Here is a 21,227-nt window from a genome sequence, read left to right on the forward strand (position 1 = left end):
ACAAAGGAAAACGTAGGTGCATTGTCCTTTGATTTTGGCCGATGACGGCTTTTTGTTGCACAAATACAAGTCTGTCAAAATAAAAGTCAATTGGAGCGCTGGTAAATTGAAACATATATGCCAAACATAGAGTGCAATTAAAAGCATTGGAACAAAAACAAAGATTTACACGTTTACACACTCATATATTATGCTACTGGCATACTTTTAGTAGTACAACATTATTGGAATGTACAACTCTTCAACAGAAAATCGAAGCAAAGCATAAAATGCAGTAATAATTTATTTAGACCAGTCCATTGGGAAACATCTTACAAAAACAGATTAGGAGCACCGTATACAGAATAATATTTTTGTGTTAGTCATTTTCTTTTTGATGCCAAATGTATTGCGAAGATCATTTGAAATTTATTAAAGATGTCGTCATGTATTGTTGCTAATCTGTAAGCAGAAGCAATGGCATTCAAATAATCCCCATACAGACATATGATGCTCAAACATATCTAATACCACACCTACTCTTACACACCCTTATCATTTTTGGCATGAGTTTACAAAAATAATTTGGACAACATTTAGAAAAAAGCAAACCCATAAGTGGCAAACGCACACTGAGATGATTTGTCACTTACTACATTCATGTTTTTAGGTACCAAGTGCCAATATGTGTAATCTTTTTTCTGTAAACTAGTCAGTATACAAAACAAACACAAAGTGCATTCTCTTCCTTGCTATTTGATTCAGGCATGGAAATCTTAAAAAACAACCTTTATAACCTGAAAACAAATACAAAAGTGTGGGCCACTACAACAAATGCAAAGGCAGATGGTGGGCTGTGGTTTTGAGCCGAGGTGTGCAGAGTTAAGGCTCTCCGCCCGCTTTCACTTTGGTCAGTATTCATAGACTGTCACAGGCTTTATAATGCAGAAGGAGATGCATGTGCATGAATGTCATTAATAATTGGCTCATAGTCGCTTGTTTTCCTTTTTCAGTTTTTCTATCTCCTCGACAAGCGAGTCATTCACAGAGTACCTCTCAATTAGACCGTGGATTTCATTCTGAAAAATGATAATTGCCAATGTTAAATGGGATTTTAATTCAGCAATTTAAGCATGTCACAAGAACATTAGTTGTATGACTAATTTTTTTTCACAATCCTTGATGAACAGGACACTGTCTACCTACCAGCTGAATATAGAACTGTCGAACCATTTCCACCTGTAGATTGATAATGTCTCTATGACTGGTGTCCCTGGAAGAAAAAATATTTAGTCAGTTTACAAAAGATACATCACTGCAAGCAATCACATTTAAGATCACTAGATTTTACACTGTTTAATGAATGTGTGGCTGCTCACCTAATGTCCTCCAGTGCCTCATGGATCATATTGTGAACAAAGCTCATCTGAACAGAGGTGAGCAGAGCTCCACGGCTCTCAGCTCCAGAATCAACTGCTGCTGCTGGAGCTTTAGTTTAAAACATCAGTCACATATTATATCCAATTAAATAAAACAATACAAATATTAATCGAACTGCCACCATTCAAACATACCTGGTGCAGCTGCAGGAGGGGCTCTGCAGACCGCTGAATCATAGGTGAGCTGGGTGGGCAGATCTCTGCTTTGAGTGGGCTCAGGTGTGTTGAATGGATGCACTGACTGAACACGTGTGCTCTGTGAGGCAGGGGGTGTTGTTATGGTATCGTCCTCTTGGCCATTGTCATAATTGTTTTCCACCTGTCAATAATCCAGAGACAATGAGGTGAATTAAAACACCTATCAGATTACATTTTAAAATATACAGGGTTCCCACTCTTTTCAACCAATGAATTTCCATGACTTTTCCATGACTTGAAAGCTAAATTCCATTCCCAAACATTTAGCCTTTCATTCTGAAAATGGCACCAAAATCACATCATCGCAAATTGTAAAAAACAAAACCACAACATTGTTTGATAAAAGTTCAACTGAATTTTTTTTATTTCTTTTTTTTACATTTAATCCATACAAACATGTTGCATGAATCCTAAAATGGGCGGGGATTAGTGGCACATCGTTGTCTCTAATTGGTCAGGCAGTGCTCAACGCTAAGGATTTTTTCTACTGGCCCAGTTGGGCCAGTCCAGTGGTTCAAATTTTCACTTGCTCTGCCAAAATTTTCACTGGCCCCAATGCAAAAATGAAAAATAGCTGTTTTTACCATCATGGCTTTAAAAAATGCCGATTTTTTTTTTGTTGTTGATAAATATTACATTTTTAAGACAATTTCTCCCAAAATTTTATCACATTTATAATTTGGAAGATATGATTTATGCCTTATGTAAACCCATATCAGCACTTTATAGATATAAATTCATCATAAGCTGTCCAGCCATTTACATATATGTTTTTAAGTGAAGAGTTCTGTGGAGCAAATTATGGTTTTTCCGTCACCCGTTTAGTCTTGCTGTCAACTTTTAAGCTCTGTGTAGTTTTCACAAGCAGGATCAAATATTTAGCCACTGAGTTAAAGATTTGATTATTGGCTGAATGTTATACACATATGAATCCCTGAGAGAGGAGACCATGCTACTAAATCGGTTGTGATGTGTACAGTATATACAGTAGGTAGATATTAGGCCTAATCTGTAAATTAAGAGTGGATATAAACTTGAAATTAGACAACCCAAACAAGACCAACACTGAAAAGAAAAATATCTGTACAATCCAGAAACGAGAAATGGAACAAGTGTTATGAGAAAGATATGAAGTAGACTGTTTTAAATAGTCATCTTCACCCTGCAGCTGAACAGCCCTGAACATAATAATAACTAGGGATGCACCGATACCACTTTTTCTCTTCCGATCCGATATCGGAAATCTCAGTATCGGCCGATCCCGATCCGATACCAGTATTGTTTTTTTGCATAATCAGTTTAAAATATCTTTACATTATTGTGTGGAACTAATTGGATGTACTCTTTAATATGTAAAGAAACACAAACCTCTCACTACACATTATTTCAATATAAATGTATAGCTTATTAAGAAAAACTTTGTTAACTATTATACTGGATAATGTAGCAGAAAAATTAACAGTAATTCAGTAGAAAAGAAACCAGTGTTTTATTTTAAAAATGTTTCAACTTGCATCTGGATTTTAAAGGATTCAGATCTCTTTTTTGTTCCATTTAGTTGTAAGACATCAGTCCACTTTTCATTCACACAGTTATTTTTTGGAACCCATTCAACTTAAATATTGTTATAAATTGTAAACAAATACTAATGATGACAATAATAATAATAAATCGTTATTAATATTATTATTATTGACTTTTAATTTGAAATACAACAGTAATATATTTAAATCATGCACTTTTTAAACCCTCACGCTTTTATTTTGACATTCTGAACTCTCCAGGAAGTCCTGTATGTGTCTGTTTGTAGGCAAGATCACAGTAGTTTAATTCACTTCTTATTCAAATTCTGGTAAAATGCACCTCCAGTGCCATTCTAAATGCATATAAGTGAACCGAACTATTGAGCATCTACATCTGAGATGCTGTTCTTGAGTAGCGCTCAAATATTGCGCACCGCTGTGAAGGCAAGAAATAGCCGCGAGTGCATCACTAGCCTGTGCGTGAGTTTGTGTCAACAGAGCAGCACCATTCACTAACGCGCTGGTACTGCGCATACTATATAAAACACAGCCTTTTGTGATTCACAGAGCTATCGCACGTCTTCAAGTGGCTTTGAATAAAATGCACGAGTCATATGAACTGCTTTAATTGTGTTTTTATGGTTCTTTTACAACATTTTTGGAGCTTGACAGTAAAGAACATGACTAACACACAGTATCGCATTTGGATCGGGCTCGTCGGACCGATACCCAATCCGTCCAAAAGCTTCAGTATCAGTATCAGATCGGAGCATCCCTAATAATAACCGTAGTGATTTTGCTTTTATTCATATCAAACGCCATTAGCGTGTCGAATTAATGTTTGCATTTTGAAAAACATCACCTAAATATATAGGCCTACTTGTATTTTGGATACTGAGCAGCTCAGATTTCCAGCCACATGTATAACCGGTGCTTTACAAAGTTTATTAGGTTTTATTCAGCGCTTCATCTCTAAACGTGAAATAATGAGAGAAACTGTGCTTTTTTTTTTTACTGTGGGAACAATACTTGCGCTCTGTCCCGTTCAAGTGCGCGTGCACGTTAAACAGTGTCTACGCTGCATGGAGAGATGAGAGAGAAATGCACGGACAGAGATGGATTTACAGTATTACTGAAATGAACTGTTGATTTCATGTGTTCCAATGTGTGGCTTGCTAATTTTTAACATGTTAAAATGAAAAAAATTGGGAATTTCGTGCACTGTGATTGTGAACTGTGGAATGTGTGGGCCATCAGGCAGTCCTTATTGTCGAGCCTTGGGTCAGGTATTTAAAATGTATCATGTTATTTAGAACTCTTCACCGTGATTTTAATCCAGTGCAACGTAACACCCCGATTAAATATTTTATGACAGAGCATAATAAATACAAAATATATTAACTATAAAAAAAATCCCATGATTTTTACCCTGAATATAAACAAAAAAAATGGACCTTTGTGCCATTCTGTATATCTGTCTGTTGTGGTGGGGCAGTGATGGGCTCCTCCTCTTTGATTGGTGGGGGAGTCTGAACCACAGACGGACTGTAGCAGCAACTGCCCGGAGTGCCCAATGGGGTCTTTCGCTGGGACGAGCCACCCGGGATATGAGGTAGGTATTCAAAGTCTAGTAACACAGGAAATACAAGTGTTTGTATTGTTGAATGCAACAGTGCTATTTTGTCATGTTTGAAGTATGATATTATGTTCCTGTTATGTACATAAGAGTAGACTGAGACACAGATCTTGCCTTTCTTTCCACACGATGCATCTCTTGGTCTGTAGGCTTTGTAATCTAAAAGGATATTATTGGAAATGGTCAAACATTGCAGACTACATACATCAGTCTATAAGTGTATGCAAATGTATAGATACAGTATGTAATAAGACAAGAATAATTTGACATAACATTTTGGTTTGAGAATTAAATAGAGATGGTAAACTGCTATAACACCAAATGGAAATGTTTTCTCACCATCTCGTACAGGTGAGAAGATGTCCAAGCTGTTTCGGCCGACCCTGAACCTGTCTGTGCTGTGTTGTTCTCCTGACTCCCTTGAGAACACATCTATACTGCCCCCTAGAAACAACAGAGAAACCTCACAGTTCTGTTTCACAAAAACAGCAATGTCGTACCACCATTTAGCCATGTAATCATTGCAAAATATTTTCAAAATCTTTTGAACTCTGCCGTAGGAACAGTACATATTTTAGAAAATACCCACCATTTCTTAAAGTTGGATTATCACCCAACCCATGTGTCTTGAAACCTGTACAGTGGATGGAAAACCACATTAAGAGACCATAAAAGGCAGAGAGTGAGATGACAGACGATCTGAAATAAATAAAAAATTCAAGGACACTATGATAATTTACCATAATTAAGAGGGGAGAAAATATCCAGGTTGAGGCTGTTTCGGCCGATGCTACTGAACTTCTACCCACACGGCAGCTGATCTTGTCTGTGCTGGCCCTCTCCTTCTCGGGAAAACACCTCCATAGCAGTACCTGCAGACACATAACACATTCAGTACCTATAGAACCAATTAAAAAAAAGTCATAATTATGGCTTCAAAATAATTACTAAGCAAACCTATTATGACTGAGTAAGGAGCTTTATCCTATTTAGCCCTAAAGAGGCAAACGTTGACCTGTGATTTGGGCTTGGCCATCTCCTCTTTCTTCAGGAAATTCAGGCACACTAGGTGGGACTGTAGATGTTGGAGTGGAAGGTCCCATCTGCTGACCGCCCAGCTTTACAGAGACCCTCTTATTTGTCTGGGAAGACTTGCTAGATGCTGTTTTAGTGGACTGTGGGAATAGGGCTAGTTTTTAAATATGCACTATAACCAGTGTCATAAATTTCCTTTTTTTTATTTTTATTAAAATGTATTAATATATTTTGTCCCTAGAATTGATTCTCAAGGGCCATTGTTCAGCTTAAGGCATTCTCTTATCATTTACTCACCGAAATGTCATCCCAAACGTGTAAGGTTTTCTTTCTTTTGCACAACACAAAGGAATATTTTTAGAAAAATTTCTCAGCTCTATAGGTCCATGCAATGCAAGTGAATGGTGACCATAACTTTGAAGTTCCAAAAAGCACATAGTTCCGTCAGACACCAACAATCATGCCATGGTCCAAATCACTGAGATCAAATTTTTTCCCCATTCTGATGGTTGATGTGAACATTAACTGAAGCTCCTGACCTGCATCTGCATGATTTTATGCACTGCAATGCTGCCACAGGATTGGCTGATTAGATGATCGCAGGGATGATTGTTGGTGTCAGACGGGCTGGTTTGAGTAGTTCTGTAACTGCTGATCTCCTGGGATTTTCACACACAACAGTCTCTAGAATTTACTCAGAATGGTGCCAAAAACAAAAAACATCCAGTGAGCGACAGTTCTGCAGATGGATATGCCTTGTTGATGAGAGAGGTCAACAGAGAATGGCCAGACTGGTTCGAACTGACAAAGTCTACGATAACTCAGATAACCGCTCTGTACTTTTTATTGTGGTGAGAAGAATAGCATCTCAGAATGCTATTATGAGATGCGGGTTGGTGCTGTTTTGGCGGCAAGAGGGGGACCTACACAATATTAGGCAGGTGGTTTTAATGTTGTGGCTGATCGGTGAATATCCAAGACTTTTCCAGGCTTAGAAATCACAATTTTAAAATTCCCTGATATTTCCAGGTTTTCCATGAGAGTGGGAACCCTGAATTCATTACGAGGGCATTTTTTGACACTATATTTTGAACTTCTGTGCCATCTTTCTTACTTTTGGAAGAATTTTTGCCTCTAGACAATTTCTGACCCTGACTGTATATTTATGACTAAGACTGATGTGGTGATGAGTCAGTTTAATAAAAGTAAAACACAACCTCACATACAACAGATGGTGGGTTGTTACCAATGTGCATGTCACAGAGGGAATGGTATCTTTAATTTGGAGGTGGAGTTCTGAAAGCGAATGCAGGTAACAGAAGTCTTGTGAGCTGTGGTGATTTTGACTGGCGCACTGAGGTTGCGCAAGTCGTATAGGTAGATTCTGCCCTGCGTGGAGCCCACAACCAATCCAGCCCCGTCTGGAGTGAAGTCGATGGCTGTAAGCGGAGACTCCACCTGCTTATTGTGAAAGACCCTGTAGAGAAATGCACATAAAATAAAAACATGCTACATCTGATCGACTGATTCAATATGAATGTAGAAATCAATTCTTCTCATGCATTCAGACTTAAACACTCACAAAGCCACAATCAATAACCGCCAATGGCCAAACTGCATACTGCTAAGCATGAAAATATTATGTGATGATCTTGCAACCAACACAAACAAGTTTAGTCTTACATTTTGCTGGAGGTGTCATAGCAGACAATTTTCTTGTCCAGCCCTACAGTAACGAAGAGCAAATCATTGGCTGGAGAGAAGGCCAACCCTGAACATGGGGCTTTGTGTGCCCCCTCAAACAAGTGCAGCTCCTTTTGAATGTTAGCATCCCACAGTGCCACCGAGCCACTGTCAAGACACAGTGCCTAGCAGAGACCTCTTCACCAGTGAGTATCTGAGATCATGTATGGGCTTAAAAGAGACAAAAATGTGTTCAACAGTGGATAATCAAAAGATTTACATGACTGGTATAGTATACTTGCTTTATTGTATGGCTGAACAGAAGGAAATGCCATGGGGCAACAAACTCACCACATCTGGCCCATGACCAAAGGGTTTGCTAGACAGGTTGGTCATAATACTGTGAAGGACGATATCTCCGCTGGTAGAGCCTGATGCTATGTAGCTATCTCCTTCATTAAAAGACACACATGTGACTTCTTCCTTGTGGTCCTAACCAGAAAAAGACAAAGGAAATGGATTAGGATGTGACTGATTCCACAGATATCAGTTTTGGAAAAATGTTTGTGATTATTTTGTGTCCTTTGAAACGTCCTTGCTGGTATTAGAGGCATACATGCTTGTAATGTGTTAAGCGCTATACAGCTAAACACTCTTTGAAACTGTGCCATACCTTGAGGCTTCGGTGCAACCTCTTCGTCTTTAGGTCCCATATATTAACTGCGTTGTCCAGGCCTCCACTTACCAGGAACTGTGACGTGGAGTTCAGACTGACGCGGGTTTGCTTTTTCTTTAAAAAAAGAAAAAAGAAAAAAGAAACATTATGAGAAGCTCACAATTGAAATCTACATATTATATGTTACAAAAGGCTGTCAGCTCACCCCTTCTCCCAGCTCCATCACTGGAAGTGGTGAAGTTTTGAGACTGGATACCACCAGTTTCTCCCCTATACTGCTGGCACTGACCAGGTACTGATCTGAACATAGTTAAGGCAGATCTTTTAACTGTGAAATCAACCCACAAAATCCTACCTGTATTGAAGAAAAAGTTCACCCAAAAATGAAAATTCTCTCATCATTTACTCACTCTCATTCCATCCCAGATGTGTATAACATTTTTACTTCTGCAGAACACAAACAAAGACTTCTAGAAGAATATTTCTGCTCTGTAGGTCCACACAATGCAAGTGAATGGTGGTCAGAAACTTTAAGCTCTAAAAATCACATAAAGTCAGCATAAAAGTAACCCATACATCTCCAGTGGTTTAATCCATGTCTTCTGAAGCGATCCAATTGATTTTGAGTGAGAACAGACCAAAATATAACTCCTTTTTCACTACAAGTCTTGACATCAGCAGTGTCCTTGGCGATCATGATTTTAAGCTTGATTACACTTTCTAGCGCCACCTAGTACTCTGAGCTTGGCCACTATTCACTTGCATTGTATGGACCTACAGAGCTGAGATATCCTTCTAAAATCTTTGTTTGTGTTTTGCAGAAGAATGAAAGTCATACACATCTGGGATGGCATAAGTGTGAGTAAATGACGAGAGAATTGTCATTTTTGGGTGAACTATTCCTTTAAATATGCTGTCTAGATAGGCATTTCACTAGATTATGAGTGATATTTCACAATCAGCTCCACAGGATACTGCTGCTGCTCCAGCACACTTGAGCCACTGGATGTGTGGTATTGTGAGGGTTGAACTGCTCCACCACAGTCATGGAGGTCGAGTCCCAGATCTTCACCAGGCATTCACCTGACGACACCAGCCGCGTGACGTCCTCCATAGCAACAGCTGCCAAGAGACAAAAGATTGACAGCTGTCAGTCGCGCCATGACTATAATTGTATATGTTTTATATTCACGTGAAGCTCTACAGGCAAATTAGTATAAAATGTTCATGACATCTTATGATGCTGCACTTTGAAGTACTGTAATGATGTTATTGTTACTTGTTTGATTAACAACACTCTTAAAAAAAGAAAACACTATTTGTTTAGATAATTGTCCATTTACTTATGATGTTATTATTAAAATGATTTATAATTAAAATTATAGTCTGAATTATGCCTTAACAAGTACAAAATTAAGTTTAATGCAGCTAGTCCAACACAATGTAACTAAACTTTAGAGTATGATCAAATGTATTTACGCAAGTGACTTTAACAAGAATAGAAACGTCTGAAATAAACCACTAACACTACTTATCTAACTAACTTTTGCTTCCAAAGCACATGTACTGGTTTATGTTTATATTGTTGCGCTAACAGTTTCTGCATTCAACAGCTGATTAGCAACAACTAACTACTTACCCTGAATTTAGGCTACAAAAAGTGAGGAAATTCAGGAGGATATGTTGATAAACACCTCACAAGACATCCACTAAGTTTGAATAAACATGTCCTTTTATTTAAGTGTAAAACTTTGTCATATCGCAAAAGTTTGAAAATCCATGGCTAAGGTAAGGAACCGCCACTACGGTGCGCTGCTGGGCTCAAAAAACGAGAAACATTCCGAAATACACCAACGCCGATGTGAGAAGAGGACTTGCAATTCTTTAAGTTAAATGTGCACCAAGTAATTTATTTGTCATTAAAAAAAAGTTTTACTCCTAAAGCAATGAATTGTAATTTTAAAACATATGTATGTATGAGCACTCACATGAGATGAAGACTTCAGTTATGTCAGTAACCTTATAAAAGCTGTTTAATTCTTCACGGAGAGGGTCCACTCAAGGGGGCTGCCATGTTTTGACAAGTCTCGCTTAATCTCAGTAACCACCCTCTTTTTTGACATCTTGGATTAATTTAATCATTACTGACTGTGAATATTGAATTTCTACAATGCCATCTGTAACTAAAACTATTGATTTGAAATAATGCTGCATCAACACCGCTAGGTGTCACTGTAAGCCCAAGACGACACAAACAAAAAAGTTACTTTGATTAACATTCCTGAGAAACATATCCGTTTAAATGTTTGTAGCGCTATTAAATAGCAAGTACATATTTAAATGGGATATAGCGCGTCATTTTTTTTAAAAAATTTTTTTTACAATAAGGTCAGAATTCTTAGTGAGAACACAGGACAGTTGTGGCACTCTACATATGAAATATTGTAGGGTGATTTTCACGAAACTTTTTTTACATTGTGAAATTTTTTTTCAGGGCACTTTTGCACATTTTACCCCCAAATTATCATTGCCACAATGTAAAAAGAAGATGGTCATTATGATATTACTACCACAGTGTTTTATATATATATATACACTGTATATCTGTCTGTCTGTCTGTCTCTCTCTCTCTCTCTCTCTATATATATACACTGGCGGCCAAGTGTTTGTAATAATGTACAGATTTTGCTGTTTCGGAAGGAAATTGGTACTTTAATTCACCAAAGTGGCATTCAACTGATCACAAAGTATAGTCAGGACAGTACTGATGTAAAAAACAGCACCATCACTATTTGAAAGAAGTCATTTATGATCAAATCTAGACAGGCCCCATTTCCTGCAGCCATCACTTCAACACTTTATCCTTGAGTAATCATGCTAAATTGCTAATTTGGTACTTGAAAATCACATGCCATTATATCAAACACAGTTGAAAGCTATTTGGTTCGTAAAATGAAGCTAAACATTGTTTTTGTGTTTGTTTTTGAGTTGCGACAGTATGCAATAGACTGGCATGTCTTAAGGTCAATATTAGGTCAAAAATGGCAAAAAAGAAACAGCTTTCTCTAGAAACTCATCAGTCAATCATTGTTTTGAGGAATGAAGGCCGTACAATGCTTGAAATTGCCAAAAAACTGAAGATTTCATACAAAGGTGTACACTACAGTCTTCAAAGACAAAGGACAACTGACTCTAACAAGGACAGAAAGAGATGTGGAAGGCCAGATGTACAACTAAACAAGAGGATAAGTACATCAGAGTCTCTAGTTTGAGAAATAGATGCCTCACATGTCCTCAGCTGACAGCTTCATTGAATTCTACCCGCTCAACACTAGTTTCATGTACAACAGTAAACAGAAGACTCAGGGGTGCAGGCCTTATGAGAAGAATTGCAAAGAAAAAGCCACTTTTGAAACAGAAAAACAAAAAGAAAAGGTTAGAGTGGGCAAAGAAACACAGACATTGAACAACAGATAATTGGAAAAGAGTGTTATGGATCTTAACCCCATTGAGTATTTGTGGGATCAGCTAGACTGTAAGGTGCGTGAGAAGTGCCCGACAAGACAGCCATATCTATGGCAAGTGCTACAGGAAGTGTGGGGTGAAATGTCACCAGAGTATCTGGACAAACTGACAGCTAGAATGCCAAGGATCTGCAAAGCTGTCATTGCTGCACATGGAGGATTTTTGATGAGAACTCTATTAAGAAGTTTAAAGGGCCATTTACACGACAACATTTTCAGTTAAAAACAGAAAACTTTTTATGCGTTTTGGCTGTTCGTTTACACAACAACGGCGTTTTGGGGCCTGAAAACACAAACTTTTGAAAACGGGTTTCAAAGTGCAAGTTTTTGAAAACGACGCCGTTATCGTCTCCGTGTAAACATACAAAAACGCGAATTTATGAAAACGATGACGACATACGCTCGTGTTTTACGTGTTTTATAAAGAATGATGGATTGATAGGCATCAATATGAATATGAATACGGGTGTCTATGCAAATAACAATAATCAACAATTTATTCATTTGGAGTGTTTTATATGGAGAGTGAACATTGTACAGTAGGCAGAACCTGCTATTTGAAAATCTTGAAATTAATGTATGGATTCAGATGGGAAAAATGCATTGGTATTTTAAATGTTATTTATATATTTATTTACTTAATTTTATTTGATGTACCTTTACCATGCAATTCATTCACCCACCGCTTATGTATATAACCTATAGACAGAGATGTGATGCCATGTACAGTATTCAATGATATGCTTAGCATATGAAAACATGAGGCAGTGAAAATGCATGTTAGATCCAGTGTACACAAGACCTCTCTCTCCATCAGAAGATATCCATATATCAGAGTTCTGTCTGATATCCAAAACCAGTCAACATCAACAGCTTTTTATGGTAACTTACTCTCCTACCAGCCCAAGAGTCAGCAGGGGGAATACAGAAGGCAGGAGACGAATTGATGGTAAAAATGAGCAGAGTTTATTGAATAATTTAGAGAGTTCAGTCTATAGGCATGCGCGCAAGTACTTCATAACAACGCGCGAGACATTCAAAACTACAATGGCGGACGCTTCTCCAGCAAAGTGTAGATTTAGTGCATCACTACTATGACCAGCTATCCAGTGTGTATATATATATATATATATATATATATATATATATATATATATATATATATATATATATATTAGCAAGGTATCGTAGCAAGGTATTCTGGGTCCCCTGACTGTATATTGCTCTGGATCCCTTTCCTAATAAAAATACAGTTTAGAATTTGTTGTGGGCCCCCCTGGACATGTGGGTCACTAGAATCATTACCACCTTTCACCCCACCAGCTACGGACCTAATTGTAAAGTATTTATACATCATACTCCCTACTGCCTTTCATTTTCACAGATTAAAATTTAAACCTAGTATTAAATTACTGTGTTAGGGTAATAAGAATCATCAGTGAATAAAAATGGTAATAGTAAAAGTAAAACTCCTGGATGTGTTAGGTCACTAAAATATTTATATTCCTAAATGTAGGCTTAATTTTCTTTATGCAAAATATAATTTTTTTTTAATGATTTGGGGTTAAATATGGATCACCCAGTAGTCCTATCATTGCATATGATTATATAACATTAAAATCAACATTTATAGTATGAACATATTGAGGATATTTATGATATAATATACATTTAATATAGCAGTGCTCCAATTTACATTGCGTTTAACGATTTGTAAAAAATGAATGAAACAGAGGAATACACAGTCTAGGTACATGACTTCGCATAGTGATAACCCAGATAATACAGCAAGGGCTCTGATATTCTTCATTAACCTTCATCAAAAAAATCTAATTTTCTGAATCTCCAAAACCCGCAATAGCTAATGCTGTCCAGCTGCAAAGTCTTCCTGCTGTCATTTTGGCAGAGATACAAGGACTTTGACGTAGTTTATAGGAAAGAAGCCAGACTCCCCTCTGAGCATACCCTCGTGCCAGTTCACATCTATCTGGTTGGTCAGAATGATTATGTCAACTTCCTTAAAGCTCAGCTCTCCCTGGTTGTCTGGCTGGAAATTGTAAAGTGCATGACAGCAAGGCTGATCCAACAGGGAACCACTATCATCTGGCACACATGGACACATCCCAACATTTAGTATAAATTTAACTTTATCCTTGAAGTGGTAATGTTCATAAAGAGTCAACTTCTATACAATGAGAAAAAGTTTTTGGAAAATTACACCACACTTAAAAGTATAAATTTTATTGCATTAGATACAAAATATTATACCAAGTGGCATCTGCAAACAAACAATGCTAGACCTTTTCGCAGAACTAACTTCAATTTTCTTTTTTTTCAATGAATTAGAGTAAACACAAGTGTAGTTAATTTCACTAAGTTTGACAGCAAGAAAATGTCCAAATACGTTTGTCTTAACTTTGAACATTATATAGTTTGCTTTGGTATCTTTCTTTTAATCCTTATGTTGTGTTCTAGGGCCTGGGTAGCTCAGCGAGTATTGATGGTGGTGCAGTGGGCTAAAGCACATAACTGGTAATCAGAAGGTTGCTGGTTCAATCCTCACAGCCATCACCATTGTGTCCTTGAGCAAGGCACTTAACTCCAGGTTGCTCCAGGGGCATTGTCCCTGTAATAAGTGCACTGTAAGTCGCATTGGATAAAAGCGTCTGCCAAATGCATAAATGTAAATGTAAATGTACCACACCTGGAGTCACAAGTTCAAATCCAGGGCGTGCTGAGTGACTCCAGCCAGGTCTCCTAAGCAACCAAATTGGCCCAGTTGCTGGGGAGGGCAGAGTCACATGGGGTAATCTCCTCATGGTCACTATAATGTGGTTCTCGCTCACGGTCGGGTGCATGGTGAGTTGTGCGTGGATGCCGCAGAGAATAGCGTGAAGCCTCCACACGCGCTACGTCTTCGCGGTAACGCGCTCAACATGCCACGTGAAAAGATGCGCGGATTGACGGTCTCAGACGTGGAGGTAATTGAGATTCGTCCTCCGCCACCCGGGTTGAGGCGAGTCACTACACCACCACGAGGACTTAGGAATCGGACATTCCAAATTGGGGAGAAAAGGGGAGAAAAAAAAAAATCCTTATGTTGTGTTCTGGTCATTTTGACATGGACAGATTTTTTTGTTCTTACACTTTTTTTGTACTTAATCCAACTGGAATAAAATTATTTTACTTTGTTAACATATTTGGACCATTTTCTAAAAAAATTTTGGGGTTTAATTTCACTTTGTTATACTTGTTGTGTTCCCGGTTAAAAATGACTGGCTGTTGGAAATGAATGGATTAGCTACAAAATACAGAAATATTAAGTGTTCAGAAGCATCCCAATCCTTTACATGAGCACATCTGTGGATGTGTGTTTGACACACAAAGTCCTTGGACATGCGCGCACACACACACACACACACACACACACACACATACACACACACACACACGTTGGTGCAGCTATCATTATGAGTACTCTCCATAGACATAATGATTTTTAAACTGTACAAACTATAGATTCTATCCCCTAACCCTAACCCTACCCCTAAACCTAACCCTCACAAAAAACTTTCTGCATTTTTACATTTTCAATAAAACATCGTTTAGTGTGTTTTTTTAAGCAATTTAAATTATGGGGACACTTGAAATGTCCTCATAAACCACATTTATAGCATAATACCCTTGTAATTACCAGTTTGTAACCTAAACAAAAGTCCTCGTAAACCACTTAAACCTGCCCACACACACACACACACACACACACACACACACAATGTGTGTTGAGCGCCCTTTTGTGCATCGTCTTTCCATGTACACACTTATTTCAAGATATTTCAAGATCTACTAATCATATTATGTTGTGTTTGGGCTCATTTGATTCGGGATAGTCTGCAGTAAGTTACGATATGTTATATGTATGTTTCAGGAAGTAAAAAAGACACTTCTGTTTATTATCCAACATGTGTGTCAGTGGGAATTTCATACACTAATCCTCACTGCAGTTTGACCTCTGAGTAAAACAAATTTGCTCACTGCATTCTACTAATTGAGACCTTTCCAACAATAAATAATATATTTACATATATATACCATATATATAGTTTTTATGGTTTTACCAACCCTGAATATAATTGTTGTGATAACAAATTTGCAAATGATATGAACGAAACAGTTCTTATTTGTGAGCAAATTAAAAAGCATTAATTAAGAATTGGTAAAATCAGCTATATGTATTGTAAAGTACAGATTCTAGGCTTTAAAATGACATTTTGCTCAGATCTAGTAAGTGGTTATTAATTTATTATGTAAATATTATTTAGCTTTTTTTTTTTTTTTTTTTTCCCGCAGGGAGTGCCCCCCATATATGGCCTGATATAATCTCAGTTCAATCAATACTTCCATCAATAAAAATAGATTTAAAAAAAAATACATTCTAAAAGGAGTATAAAACCTGTCATAATTACTAAAAAAGAAGTTGATAAAAGATCTAATGCAATATCTTGTGATAATATGTGCAATACGATGTCACTTGGATTTTATATTTTTTTACATAATGCAATGACATTTTTAAGTGTGGCTAAGAGTCCAAATTACCTCCACTGTACACTCTCAAAGGGGCGGCCATTTCTAGACATCTGCTTAAGTGTCAAAATTAGTTTACTCAAAGTTGATGGTTGGATTTACTGTAGATTGGGTTTTCATGGCTACCTTGTCAGGGGGGTGAACCACAACAGGAGCATCTGGCAAAGTAACACTGAAAGACAGTAGTAGCAACCTAACTGGTGGCCTTCCAACTGTCTATTAAAATATAATAGCTGTGTGGTAACTGTTTGAATTTAAAATTACTTACAGTTTTCACTCAAACCTCAGTAGCTGTGGTACATAATAAGAGTATTTCAGACAAAAAGCACTGACGTGTACCAAGACTCTTTCAGTCTAAATAAGAGAAAAACTAAACACTACACCTGATGACTGTCCTGATGAGCAAGTGGAAAATCCATAAACATCCGTGTAGCACATTGTGCTCACATCTGATTTTGATGCAAATTCCCTTTTGGGCCAATTGCTTACATCTGTTATCCTATACACAGGGACACAATTACAGGGCACCGTAATCAAATAAAAAAATTCTTAAATAATATGAGTTGAGGTCTATGAACAAGTCATGATTTTGACCTGGTCTGCAAACTGCTCCTGAGATTTTCTAGAATCTGGCATGACTGCCGGTGGTAATCTATTACTGCTTCTATTAGACCTGAGAGGTATTGCACCCGTTCTACTTTAAACACAATAAATTCCATCAACAATGCACTGGAAAACAGATAAAACAAAAAATATACAAATGCTCTTAAAGCAGTATTTTAAGTATGGTAACAAAAGAACTGTATTTGGTGGACAAAGAAAAACATCATGTTATTTTGGCTTACATCTTTCTCTAAGAGGTTAAACATTCCTCTCTCAGCCAGATCTTTGGATTCTTCAAACTTTTCGAAAGCCTTCTTTATACCAGAGTCCACAATCTTGCCTTTACAAATCTTCTTATAGTCAAAATCTAGATGCCGGCCTTCAAGTTTTCTTAAATGGTACTGACAATCAGAAAAAGGTGGTAAGTTCTTAATTCAGTACAAAATTTCTTTTTTTTATACAAAATGCATGCATTTCAATTATTTTTGTGTTGAGTGTCAGGAGATAAGAATACAAGTAAAAACAATACAAACACAACAACATCACAATAATTCCAACATCAGGTTTCAACATAAAACAAAAGCAATCTGAGTAAACACAAAATACAGTTTTTAAATGATAATGTTATATATTGAAGCAAAAAAGTTATCCAATACCAACTGGGCCTGTGTGAAAAAGTATTTTTCCCCCTTCTCCTCTCACACCCCTTGACATACCGGTAGTGGTGGGGGAACAGGTTTGCTCATTCAAAACAACTGGACATTTTCACCACACTCCTCTCTATGTAACAATACTTCTTTTGAATTCCATGCCATTACTACAATGCAACCCACAAAAATCCATGTTGTTGTCGTCTATCGCCCTCTAGGTCAGCTGGCAAACTTTCTCGAGGAGTTGGCTGTCCTGCTGTCCTCCTTCCTGGAAGATGGTAGGCCACTTGTGGTTCTTGGAGATTTCAACATACACCAAGACAAGCCCTAGGCCACTGAACTTTATGCTCTTCTGGTTTCGTTTGACTTGGAAAGACTAAGCATTTCAGCAACTCACAGATCGGGCAACCAGCTGGACCTCATTTTTACATGTAACTGTACCAACTCAAATATTCTTGTTACTCCTTTACATGTCTCTGATCACTACTTTGTTCAATTCAACATAACTCTCCCATCTATATTAAAACAGACTATGCCTTTGGTTTCCTTTCACCATAACCTCTGTTCTCTTTCACCCTCACGCCTTTCCACTACTGTCTCTACCTCTCTTCCCACGCAAAACATATTTTCCACCCTGGCCACAGACACACTAAGCTCTGCTTTAACAACCTGTCTAGACAGCATCTGTCCTCTCACCTCTAGGCCAGCACGTATGACACCACTCAGCCCCTGGCTCTCTGACGTCATTTGTGAACATCGGACTGACATCAGGGTGGCTGAGAAGAGATGGCGGAAATCTAAAGATCCAGCAGATCTGGGTAAGTATTAGTCTCTGCTTGCAACTTTTTCAGATAATGTTAAATCTGCAAAAACTTTCTATTACCAGAACAAGATCAACAGCACCACAGACACTCGCAGCATGTATAGAACATTCACCACGCTTCTCTGTCCTACCTCTCCACTGCTTGACACATCACTGACAGCAGATGCCTTCACCACATTTTTTACTAATAAGGTTACAGCCATCAGCAATACATTTTCAGCACCACACACTGTCAAACACCCGCCTACTGTATGCAGCTCTTCTGTCTCTATGTTCTCTCCTCTGACTGACACTGAGGTCTCTAAACTCCTACATTCCATCCATCCCACCACCTGTTCCCTTGACCCCATTCATTCCCACCTTCTCCAGGCCATCTCTCCATCCATCCTACCTGCACTCACACACATAATGAACACATCTCTGCTTACAGGCATTTTTCCCACTACATTTAAGCAGGCTCGAGTAACCCCGCTGCTGAAAAAACCTGCACTTAACCCCACATAAGTAGAACACTACAGACCAGTCTCTCTCATCCCATTCATGGCGAAAACACTTGAAAAGGCTGTTTTCAATCAGATCTCTGCCTATCTCTCACAGAACAAGCTGCTGGATGACAATCAGTCAGGCTACAAAAGTGGACACTCCACTGAGACTGCCTTGCTGTCTGTCACTGAGTCGCTGAGACAGGCGAAAGCTGGATAAAGATCATCCGTCCTGATTCTACTGGACCTTTCTGCAGCCTTTGACACAGTCTCTACTCTGGGCATCACAGGAACTGTGCTTGACTGGTTTAATTCCTATCTCTCAGGTCCTTCAAGGTAGCCTGGAGAGGTGAGGCATCCAAGTCACATCAGCTACTTACTGGGGTACCTCAGGGCTCAATGCTTAGGCCACTTCTCTTCTCTATATACACAACATCACTGGGACCCATCATTCAGGCACATGGTTTCTCTTACCACTGCTACGCCGATGACACACAGCTCTATTTATCTTTACAGCCCAACGACCCCACAGTGACTGCTCGAATCTCTGCCTGTTTGGCAGACATCTCGGCCTGGATGAAGGAACACCATCTGCAACTTAACCCAGCCAAGACTGAACTCCTTGTCTTTCCAGCCAACCCTGCTGTTGAACACAACATCACCTTGCAGCTGGGTTCAACTAAAGTAACGCCTTCCAAAACTGTCAGAAATCTAGGGGTAACCATCGATAACCAACTAAATTTCACAGACCACATCTCAAAGACATCACGATCATGTAGATTTAAACTCTACAATATCAGGAACATAAAACCCTTCCTCTCTGAGCATGACACATATCTTCTTGTTCAGTCATTTGTCATAACTAAACTGAACTACTGTAACGCTCTCATGGCAGGCCTCCCTGCATGCGCAATTAGACCCCTGCAAATGATCTAGAATGCAGCAGCATGTCTGGTCTTTAATGAACCAAAGAGAGTGCATGTTACACCACTCCTTGTCTCTCTTCACTGGCTGCCAGTAGATGCACGTATCAAATTCAAGGCTCTGATAATGGCATACAAAACAGTCACTGGGTCTGCTCCAGCATACCTAAAATCCTTTCTGCAGAGCTACATTCCCACCAGAAGCCTGCGGTCAGCTAAGGAACAGCGCCTTGTTGTACCAACACAAAAAGTCACCAAAACACTTTCCCGGACTTTCGGTTTCATCATACCATGTTGGTGGAATGCCCTTCCCAACTCCATCCGTGAAGCTGACTCACTTTCACCTGCGACTCATTTCTACCTGACACATTCTGAGGAAGGCCGAAATGCATCAGTGTGCAGTGTTTTTGTCATTTTAATGTTTGTATTGTGATCGCCATGATCTGAATAAAGGCTTTTTAACTTTCTGGGACCGGAAGATGTGCCTTGAAATTTCTTCTAGAGAAAAATATATATATATATATTTGAAAACTGTATTTTGTGTTTACACATGTTGCCTTTGTTTTATGTTAGATCTCGTTTGAAGATCTAAAACAATTTGTAGTTGTATATTGTAGTATTTTTTAATGTTGTAATTTAATTTAACAATCTTTATTCCAGGCACTAGCAATCCCAATTTCATGGGTTCAATTCCCAGGGTACACAAAAACTGATAACTAAGATGTATACCATGAATGTATTGTAATTCATTTTACATAAAAGTATAAAAAAAATGTCCTACAGTTCCATTATAATCTCCTAGGGGTTCAAAATCCTGATAAGCACAACCTGCCCTGACATAAAAGCATGTTTTGAGGAAAGCACCCAACCACACTTCTTTCCAGGCTAACTGTCCCTGCAATTTGTATGTTGTAGGAAAAAAATTCATCTGGAAAATACAGGTAATCTCAACTTTTTGAATTAACCCAGAGAGGAATTCAAGTTTAGCATAGTTTTATTATGCTCATTTAACAACATAATGACCCCATACATACCCCAATTTCCTTCAGCTCTTTGTCCTGTAGTGACTGCAGAGGATCAATAAAGGTTTGCTTCACTCTGACATCCATACAGTCTCTTGCCTGTGCTACTTGTTTCAACGCCTCTCCCATTTAAATCAGAGCAAAACCTGCAGTTATATCAACATCAAAACTGCTACTTTAAAATCTATAATCAAAAATCTTATTCCTGTTTCATTCGTTGTCTCCCACATACCAAAACCAGACTCAACTCCAAGCTTACTGCCATAGTGGAGCATGCAACCTCCAAGAATGCCCTCAGTCTGTGGATAGCCAACAGCCTTCACCTGCCTGCATATTCTGGAGACTGTATTAAGCATGCTGAGTTTTGCTCTGTACGCTAGAAGTCAACAATAATTGCACGATTAAAAAAAAAAAAATCATATTAACTAAACCTTGAAGAATAACCTT

At 38.3% G+C, this 21,227-nt stretch overlaps 1 pseudogene; it reads right to left on the reverse strand.

Moving 5' to 3' along the window:
* Window positions 1-953: 953 nt before the first annotated feature.
* LOC127437182 (protein NEDD1-like) lies at window positions 954-9,979 on the reverse strand (annotated as a pseudogene).
* Between the last annotated feature and the right edge of the window lie 11,248 nt (window positions 9,980-21,227).

The sequence above is a fragment of the Myxocyprinus asiaticus genome, chromosome 48 (assembly GCF_019703515.2).
Source record: "Myxocyprinus asiaticus isolate MX2 ecotype Aquarium Trade chromosome 48, UBuf_Myxa_2, whole genome shotgun sequence".
Classification (NCBI taxonomy): domain Eukaryota; kingdom Metazoa; phylum Chordata; class Actinopteri; order Cypriniformes; family Catostomidae; genus Myxocyprinus; species Myxocyprinus asiaticus.